Source organism: Alosa sapidissima, chromosome 22 (assembly GCF_018492685.1).
Source record: "Alosa sapidissima isolate fAloSap1 chromosome 22, fAloSap1.pri, whole genome shotgun sequence".
Classification (NCBI taxonomy): domain Eukaryota; kingdom Metazoa; phylum Chordata; class Actinopteri; order Clupeiformes; family Clupeidae; genus Alosa; species Alosa sapidissima.
This window is the reverse complement of record NC_055978.1, coordinates 24,670,494-24,680,493: the sequence shown is the minus strand read 5'-3', so window position 1 is coordinate 24,680,493 and position 10,000 is coordinate 24,670,494. Positions and strand designations below refer to the sequence as shown.

Sequence of the window (10,000 nt, the reverse complement as noted above, 5' to 3'; positions counted from 1 at the left end):
AGGCGCTATGCCAAGTCAATGTCCTGCTACAACTGGCCAGCGACTGAGCTGCTACCGCTGTAGAGACACCAATCAGTCAGTTACATGATGTTTGTTTGTCATTTTTTGCTGTTTGTTTAGTTTGTCATTTTTGTTTGTACTCTTGTAAAATCATCTCCCATGTCCCTGAGCTCGTGAGTTGTTAAACCCTTCACAGGCTACATTATATAATCTGGTTCATTTCAATATTAATAAAGTGGATTACATCCTCGCAAACCTAAATGGATTACAATGGTAATCTCCGCTATCGCATTATTACAGAGGAATGAAATTCGAGGCGTTCCCTCATTCACACACACACACACACACGCATAATCTTGATCCTTTGCTTTCTTTCTTTTTGAGCGAGAGAGTGACAAAGAGTGAGATGAATCACACTGTGCCTGGCCCAGGATCATTTGGAGAGCATTGAGAATCTGATTGATGAGATATTAAACACTGTTTTGTTTTCATGTCTGAAGTTGCCCCTCTAAGATGTCTTTGACCCAGCAGTGCTGTCGCAACACACAGCTTAATCGGCCCCATAGGATCTACTGGCCTTCATAAACCACTGGCGGGGGGATGAATCCCATCCCATCACACACACACACTGCATCCACAGAGCACCACAGCTTAGCCACAAATCATGTCCGCCTAGTGGCCACTGGCTGCAATAGCAGCATAACAGCACTTTGACCAGCACCCCTCGCCAATTTCACACAAAAGTGATACGATGGCAGAACACAGCGCTTCTGAATGAATATAACTCCAAAAAATGCCAACTGTCTCTTTCATAACCTCGGCATCATGAGAGAAGGCACGCGATCAGCCCCAAAATAGCTGCACTTCCTCGCCCTCTCTCCCTCTCTTTTTCTCTCTCTCTCTCTCTCTCTCTCTCTCTCTCTCTCTCTCTCCCTCTCTCTCTCTCTCTCCCTCTTGTTCATCAAAGCGTTTTGCTTTTGGCACAGCACAGGCGCCAGCCCACATCCTCCTCTAATGTGCAATTCCTTAAGGAAGACATCTTTTTTCCCTCTCTCTCTCTCTCCTCCACGAAGAGCAAGATTGGGTAAATGTGTCCAAATCTCTGATCACTTCAACCACCCACTGCGTTATTTAAAGGCGTGTTAACGGGATTCCGACAAAACAACTCACGATTGCGTTCTTATTGAATGTGAAGGGCCTATTTGTGCGGATAAATATTTATTTCAAAGCTTCTCAAATGGGTTCACAAAAATGTCAGCGTGCTAAAAGTGTGTGTGACAGAGTAGACCAGAAGTGTGTGTGTGCACATTGTGTGTGTGTGTGTTATTCTGTGTAAAGTGCTAAGTAGGGAGTGTGTGTGCTGCCCCTGCTGAACACTGGGTATTGTGTTACCACTCCGTGCTCCTGTGTGTGTGTCTGCGGTTAAATTGCATATCTGTGCAAGGCGCTGACACAGCGCTTAGATATTGTGTTTGATCCCTGCAAAAGCCCTTGGTAAACAGAAGGTGTGTGTGTGAGAGAGAGAGAGAAAGAGAGAGAGAGAGAGGTGGGGGGTTCAGAGAAAGAGAGAAAGAGAGAGAGAGACTGTTCCGGTGTCAAAACCATAGGAGCTTATTCAGTTTCCTCATGCTGGGAGGTTCTGCCTGGCCACCGAGGAAACCACTGGCTCCAACAGCCTTCCATTTTGGCTCCGACATCCATGGACAGTGGCCAGTGTCACGGTTTCATTGAACCAGCATCTCAAAAGCGGCTCGTCTTAATAGCAAAAATGAGATTGGCTTTGATTGTGTGTGATTCTTTATGCTCTGAATGCTTTACCGAGGATTGAATCTTTCTTTATTTCATGGCGCATTGCTTAATTTCAATGGAATCAATCAGAGGTAAATTCAATTCTTCGTACAGTGCTATTTTCTCCGCCATTTGGTTTCCCCCTTCCCCATCCAGAACAATGCCACTGCAGAGCTATAACTTTCCCCGGGTGACGATAGCACTTTCGACATGGGAGCATTCTCACACGCTAGTCAGGCATGGCCATTGATTTTGGATAATCTCTGCGAGTGCCCATCTCGAGAGAATGCCTAATTTTCCTCAGGCAAAGGAGTAGACGGGCCCTCTCATTTAAGCCTGGAGTCAGCTCAAAAGGCTGCGACGAGATGTCACATGAGTGAGTGGGATCGACAGATGCATGCTGTTGTTGAGGACTGCCAAGCATCTGCCCCAGTGTTCGAAGTCACAAGGATGCTGCGCAACACTAAACTAAAAGTCGATAAGACTGCAACAACAAAACCAAGACCAAACTAAAAAAATCTGTACACAAGGTGTCCTTGAGAGAGAGAGAAAGAGAGAGAGAGAGAGAGAGACAGAGAGAGACAGATAGAGATTAGAGAAGACAAATATTCCTTTTTTGTCCTTGTGTAGATATGGACGATGGCCTCCACATTAAGCAGGAGTGGACTGGGTTCTAATTCCACATAGGGTTGAGTTGAGGTCAGCTCGGGCACACTGGGTGTTGTCACCCAGGCCAGGGCACAATGCTCAGTCTGGGTCTCTCTGTGGAGTGCCATGTGGAGTGCCCCCCCCCCCCCCCCCCTTGTGTTTGGGTGCGCGCCACAGAGCGACTAAACTGCCGCTCTCCCAACTTGCTGTCGTGGCCCCCAAGGGAGAATCCTGCTAAAGTGGCGACTCTTTAAAAGTGTGTGTATGTGGAGGGGGGGGGTGGCGAGATATTGATCGATGACATTTAAAACAATCCAACAACACAGACTCACACAGCACCTGAGCATGCCAGGGCCCGTAACCCGATCCCGCCCCCCCCCCCGCCCCCCCCCCCCATCCCACACACACACGCACAGGTTTCGTGTGTCAACTCATCCAGCTGAGGTTTTAAGACCAACCCTAGCCGGGAGAGAAGGAGGAGGAGGAGGAGGAGGAAGAAGGCCCTGGAGTCATGGGCGCGAGGCGTCAGAATTTTCGACGCGGACGTGCTCAAGCAAGGTGCCTTATAATTCCACTGCTCGGAAATGAGCTTGGCGCTTGTTTTTCCCAAGCCTCTGCGACACGAGACGAGCATTAGTGCAGCAGGGGGAGGACAGGGAAGTCTTTTAATGTCAATCAATGCTCAAATAAATGCTGCAATCCCTGGCCACCACTGGAACATCAATATTTCGCTTAAGGCCAACTCCTTTGCAGCTGTGCACAGTAGCTTTGGATGATTTGACGTTAATCTATGGCATTAAGAGAAGACACGGCACCAGAGCTATAGTACGTGCCAGCGCTCGCATAAAACCAGTAAATACTCCGAGCGAGAATTAGGGTCAACGTATAGCGGCGGCAGATGACTGTTGCACAACATTCGCCCGAGCGCATCAATCAAAAGCGAGTGTTGAAATTCACCGTTTGTGTTTCACTGCTGTCGGCCAGTTGCCAGAATGGTGATTTGTGCTTGTGGGCTTCCCGGGCATCCATGAACAAAGTCGAATGACCTTGATTAGTCTGTAAACAACTGACACCCAGCGAGAGGCCGCTACTAATGGGCAGGCTCTGTTGTCAGGCTGCCATTGGTAGGGGTTGTTGTTGTTGTTGTTTGTGGGTCGTGTGAAAAGCCCCTCATGCTCTCACTCACCCCCTCCCTTGCTCGCTCGCTCGACCCCCCCCCCCCCTGTGCCCGGGTCCTGCTGAAGCCCCATAGAGAGGGAGAGGGGGGTAATCAGATTTTCGGGGAGCTCCTTACCCCCTATTATAGCTCCCCTCCAACCCCAATTCACTTTCCATTTGTTTCATCCAAACAATTAGCCTATCCGCGGCACAGCTGGATTTTAATTAAGGCCAGGGACCAGCTCTGCGCTTCTGCAAGGGCTAAAAATGTCAACCTGAACCAAATTAGTACTGCCGCGCTTTCAAGGCAGCGAGAGGAAATAAGAGTCCTCCCCAGGTCTCCGCGCGGCATTAACGCCGGTGTTATCAGCAAGGCATTTGCAACAGCCTGTTCGTTTCTCTTCTCCTCTCCTCTCCTCTCCTCTCAATCTCTCTCCCTCTCTCTCTCTCTCACTAGCTCATCTTCCGCCAAAGTGAGGCCTTTAAACTTTTAAACCCTTCTCCCTATTAAAAGTTATGTGTGCTATTCTGCCAGTCCTCTGACAGAGGTGTGTGTGGTGTGTGTGCGAGAGAGAGACAGAGAGACTATGTGTGAGTGAGAAAATGAGGGGGGGAAAGTCACTGGAGAGAGCAATGGACATTAACACCCTGAGCACAGTTTGCAATCCCTCCATCACACACACACACACACACACACACACACACACACATACTCCATCACCTCCCTCCCCAGCCGGCAGTGCCGCGAAGCCAGCCTGCTGAAGCTGTCAGCCAGGCCACGCGCCACACACACACACACCACACACTCACACACACACCAACCCCGATACAGCCCATCGGGGAGCCTCCACGCCGCCAGCCACAGCACGTCCATCACGGTCCTCTCTGCCAGCACCCACGCCGCCGCGCAGATGGACCTGCCCATGCCAGCCGGGCATGAGAGGGCACATCCACCCAGAGGGAGGACCAGTGGCAGGTAAATGTCCATTTCACAGCCTATTACTGAATGTCCTCATTAACTGCACTCAAATGAAACCCAGACGTCAGGTAGCATTGTACGTCTCTTTTAGCACATAGCACTGAGGTAGAATAGGCCAATAGTGTTCCAGGAGATGTCTGTAGGTATGTTATATTGCATAACTGCACTTCATGAGCACTATGTGAAATTGAATTGAATTGAATTGAAAAATACCCCACATACATTAAACATGTATGTATGCATGTATTTTATACCAGTTAAAGTACAGACGCAGGTGTGCGACTCTGGCTAATGCAACCCAGTTGCTATGCCAGAGGATGGATGTGTTATTTAAGGCTAATGCTAAGGGATTGGTTGTTTGATTAGCAACCTTTGTCAGGGTTGGGTGTAAACAGCCCACCTGAGTACCAGCCTGCTGTCGCCTCCTGTGGGGAAGCGAGTATGTTCTGGGCATGTGCATTGGCTAGGAAAGGGGACGGGCATCTGGAGGGTCTATTGAACACACACACACACACACACATACACACACACACACACACACACACACACACACACACACACACCTCCACTGCCCACCTCTGGCTCTAGAGTGAGTGATTGACAGGTCTCCCTCCCACAGCGCTCTCCACGGTTGGAGTTCCTGCTAGGCATGTGACCAGGCGGGGGGGCCGACAAGTGACCTTTCACTTCGCCATCACTCCTTTCCTCTTACCACCATCTCTCTTTCTCTATATTTCTCTCTCTCTCTCTCTCTCTCTCCCCCCATCCTTCTGACTAATTTTCTGAGGCCACGTTAAAGTCTGCCTTTATCGCAGTCTTTCTCTCTCTCTCTTTCTCTCTCTATCTCTCTCTCTTTCTCTTTCTCTCACTCTCTCTCTCTCTCTCTGTGTATGTGCATTTTCATTTGTCTTCATTGTCCCTCTTCCTTTTCCACATTCATTTCCACCCCTCTTGTTCTCTCTCTCTCTCTCTCTCTCTCTCCCTCCCTCCCTCTCTCTCTCCCTCCCTCCGTCTCCGTGCCCTGTGTGTGTATGTAGCACTAGAGCCTCTGGGCTCGGCTGGTTTAATCTCAGCTTTCACGGTGACCTGAAGGCCTCCTGTCGCTCACAACGGCACAGCAGCCCCCCTCTCCCCTCTCCCCTTCCCACCTCCTCACCGACTCCATCTCTTCAGCTCCAGGGGATTGTGTTCTACCTCTCTCTCTCTCCTTCCACTCTCCATTTTTCCCTCCTTCCACCTCCATGTCTCTCTCTCTCTCTCTCTCTCTCTCTCTCTCTCTCTCTCTCTCTCTCTCTCTCTCGCTCTGCCAGCGGTGGTGGTTGAACTTCCCTCCGCTGTTTTCAGATTGAGAGGCCTCACTCAGGGCATTCAATATCAGAGCGCACAACACGCCTGCTGGACAGATTGGAAGTCCGTGGCGACTTGATAACTTTTTTCCTTCTCTCTCTCTGTCTCTCTCTGTCTCTCTCTCTCTCTCTCTCTGTCTGTCTCTCTCTCTCTCTCTCTCTCTCTCTCTTTCTCTGTCTCTCTCTCTCTCTATCTCTCTCTCTCTGTCTCTCTCTCTCTCTCTCTCTCTCTCTCTCTCTCTCACCGTGTCACATGTTTTTTTTTCTGCCTCTCCTTATTTAAAGCAAAAGCAATCTTGCTTCCGTTCCTCCCTGCACAGCCTGCAGGAGCCATCAGTGGCTGTTTGCTGGCAGTGACTTACCACACACACACACACACACACACACACACACACACACACACACACTTGCCACAGTGCACCCGCACCATTACACTGCTGCAGTAAGGGGGTGTGTGTGGCGTACACGCTCTACGTGTTGGGTTGTCACACACACACACACACACACACACACACACACACACACACACACAGAGAGACAGACACTGACACAGACACACACCCACAAATAGCTCACACTTTTACAATCACACACACACACACACACACACACACACACACACACAGACAGACACTGACACAGACACACACACACAATCTATATCTCTTTTTCTCTTTTTCACTGAAACAACATAATGGTGCCCTCCACAGATAGAGTGGCTGCTGCAGACCCTCCCTGCCTCCGCCTCTATCTGAATTCTAGTAATTCCATCAGTCATGTCTCCTCACTACACTATACACTTCAGCTACATTTTCTCCACCACTTTCCTCTCCTTCCTCTGTTCTTGCCATCATGTGGAGATGAGGTCAAAGCCTCTGCTCTCTCTCCCTCCCTCCCTCTGCTCTCTCGCTCTCCCTCTCTCTCACCTTCTCTCTCACTCTCTCTCTCTCTCATTACAGACACTGCAGGGTAGAGGCGACAGACAGGGTGCTGCTGGAATTCTCAAATGAAGGTAATTTATCTGAGACAAATACCTGCAGAAGTGAGACAAACCTATTTTTCCCCTCACTTCATTTTCTCCCTCTCCTCCCCTCTCTCTCTTTCTCTCTCTCTCTCCCTCTCCCTCTCTCTCCACGGAGAGAAACCAATTATTTCTGCTTTCTTTGCCCTCCCCCCCCTTCTCCCGGGGATACGGCCTCGCGCCATTGGTAGGTTGAAAGGGCCCATGCTGGTGCACCTCCATTTGAGTATGTGGAGCGTTGCACGGCCACCTGTGTGTCTCGCATGTGCATGATTGTGTTTGTGTGTGTGACGGTGACCGTGTGTGTGTGTCTGTGTGTGTGTGTGTGTGTGTGTGTGTGTGTGTGTGTGTGTGTGTGTGTGTAAGATGGGAGGTTGTGTCACATCAGAACAGCTCTGTCAACGACTGAAATGAGAATATAGGAGAGCAACAAAACAGACAAAAATGAAATCTTTCTGAAATGTGAGTGGGCTGCTTATTGTCCAGCCCTTTCAGAAACACAAGTGTGCTCAGTCCTGCACTGTCTGTCTTCTGAGCACGTCACCGAGAGCAAGCAGGACAAGACTGCTTTGATCTGGAGCAAAAAGAGAGAAAAAACGCTGAAAGAGAAATGTACAAAAATGGAGAGATGGTGTCAGAGAAGGATGAAAAGATTGTGAGATAAGAATTTAGAGATAGAGACAGACAGATGATAGATAGATAGATAGAGAGAGAGTGATAGAGACAGAGAGAGAGAGAGAGAGGAGTGGGTTAGAGAGAAAGGGGTGTCTGTTTGTCAGCTCCGACACCTGTGAGAGTTCCAGGGCACCGGCTGCTGGACATATGGTGGACGGAGATGCCCCTGGCTTTGATGTTCGAGTGGAAACGAGAGAGGAAGAGAGAGGAAGAGAGAGGAGGAGGAGGAGGCACGGAGGGCAGAGAGAGAGAGGGGGAGGAAGAGGGGAGAGAGGGGTCACTCCCTACCACATATAGAGAGATCAAGCCTGCCACAGGAAATAGTGTGTGTGTGTGTGTGTGTGTGTGTGTGTGTGTGTGTGCATTAGTGAGAATGAGTATAAAGATGAACCATATTGCAGGGGGTGGGACCTTGAGCGATGGCCACATCATGAGACAGAGGAGTATCAAATGACAAGATTCATCCATCCTTTGTCCACCCCCTTTCTGTCCTCCTCTTCCCTCTCTCTCTCTTCATCTGTGGGGGTGGACATAAGCTGTCATCCCTCAGCATCCGTCTGCCACAGAGATGCAGCGCCACATTCCTTTCCCAGGGTTCCCAGGGCAGCTGGCCCAAAAACGCGCACCCTCAGTCCCTCAGGAGGCAGGGAGGACACTAGGACCCAGCATCTCTCATTAGAAAACCCGCTCCCTACAATTCCCCCTCACCTGAAGCCACCCAAACACACACCTACACAGCTAAAGCCTACCAAGCAGAGAGAGAAATAGTCTCTGCTAGTCCCTTTCATATTAGTAAGCAGCTATGGAGTGAGGCATTAAGATCCAATGCTGTGGAAAGCGATCCCAAATAATGGAGTCAGGAAATGTGAAACAAGGCCCAAGTTATTTTGTGTTCAGTAATCAGTCATTTCTGTTATTTGTTCATTTAATGTTGTTTGTTGTTAGCATTTGTTCTCATTATGCTTCTCTTTCTCCCTCCCTCTCTCTCACTCCCTCTCTCTCTCTTTCTTCCTCTCTCTCTCCCTCCCTCTCTTTTCACCACTCTCTCAGTGTGTACCTGCTGTCTGTGAGGGTTGATTAAGTCAAACAATGCCACTGACACTCCAAATAACAGACCATTGCACCCACCGCCTCATCCTCGCCACACCGTCTCTGAAACCCTCAATCACGGCCGACGCACGAGACGTGAGGGTCCAGCCTGGACGAGACGTGAGGGTCCAGCCTGGACACTCCAGCACTCAGGGCCATTATGAAAGCAAGCAGCATCGGGCCTTGCGGGAGGAAGCGCACTACTGCAGCCAATGGGCTTGGCAGGAGAGCCTGAATGTTTTTGTGTGAGAGGGAGAGCGAATACAGTATGTGTGTGTGTGTATGAGAGAGAGAGAGAAAGAGAGAGAGCATCTGTGTGTCTGTGTGTGTGTGTGTATGTGTGTGTATCCGTTTACAAATATAAATTACTGTTTTTTTTTTTAAAAGATATGCTATTCACCATCCGTCTGATCAGAATCCATTTGCATTCCACAAACATAATGCAGGACGTGGAAGAGGCTCCAATGGATGAGAGAAACAAGAGGCCCAGAGAATAAAGGAGAGAAACTAGAGCCCCAGTGCAGTGAACGGTGGCATCCTTTCACCTTTTCACCCCAAAAAGAAACGAGGGAGGCATGAGAGAGGGATGAAAGGAGAGAGGAGAGGAGAGGAGAGGAGAGGAGAGGAGAGGAGGGCCAGGCTTTTTGCAGGTGTGAATAATGCATGGGGAGCCTGGCCCAGACGAGACGGGAGACGGGAGACGCTAGACGGGCCGTGCAGCGCAGACCTCCGGCCCAACCACAGATCCATTTACCCAGCACAGATCCAATCCCCACAGACCAGCATGCCAGCCATCACTCACACACACACACACACACACACACACACACACACAAACACACACACACGCACAGACATACACACACACTCACACATACACAAATGCCAGCCCTTACCTACTGTTGCTAACACACCCAGCGAGGTACAACTCTACACTTACAAGCACACTCAAGTGTGTGTGTGTGTGTGTGTGTGTGTGTGTGAGTGTGAGAGAGAGAGAGAGAGAGAGAGAGAAGACCGAGTGACAGCCTTTCACAGGCCCTATGCGCAGCTGCCGCCATCACTACTCGCTGACAACTCCGCAGAATGACTCCATTTCCAAACAGCCCAGCCCTCTCTCTCTCTCTCTCCCTCTCAGGCGTGTGTGTGTGTGTGTTTGTGCTTGACACCTCGGAATGAGCCTGGTGTGGCTCTGCCTGCCTACGTGACAGGCATTGCCATTTTACGCTCAAATGGATGCAGTGTGTGTGTGTGTGTGTGTGTGTGTGTGTGTGTGTGTATAAACAACATTGCCTG

At 49.9% G+C, this 10,000-nt stretch overlaps 1 protein-coding gene across 4 annotated transcripts in view; it reads right to left on the bottom strand.

The window, feature by feature from the left end:
• Positions 1 to 10,000, bottom strand: part of plxna4 (plexin A4) — a 220,533-nt gene that overhangs the window by 118,086 nt on the left and 92,447 nt on the right. The gene's annotated exons all lie outside the window — the stretch shown is intronic.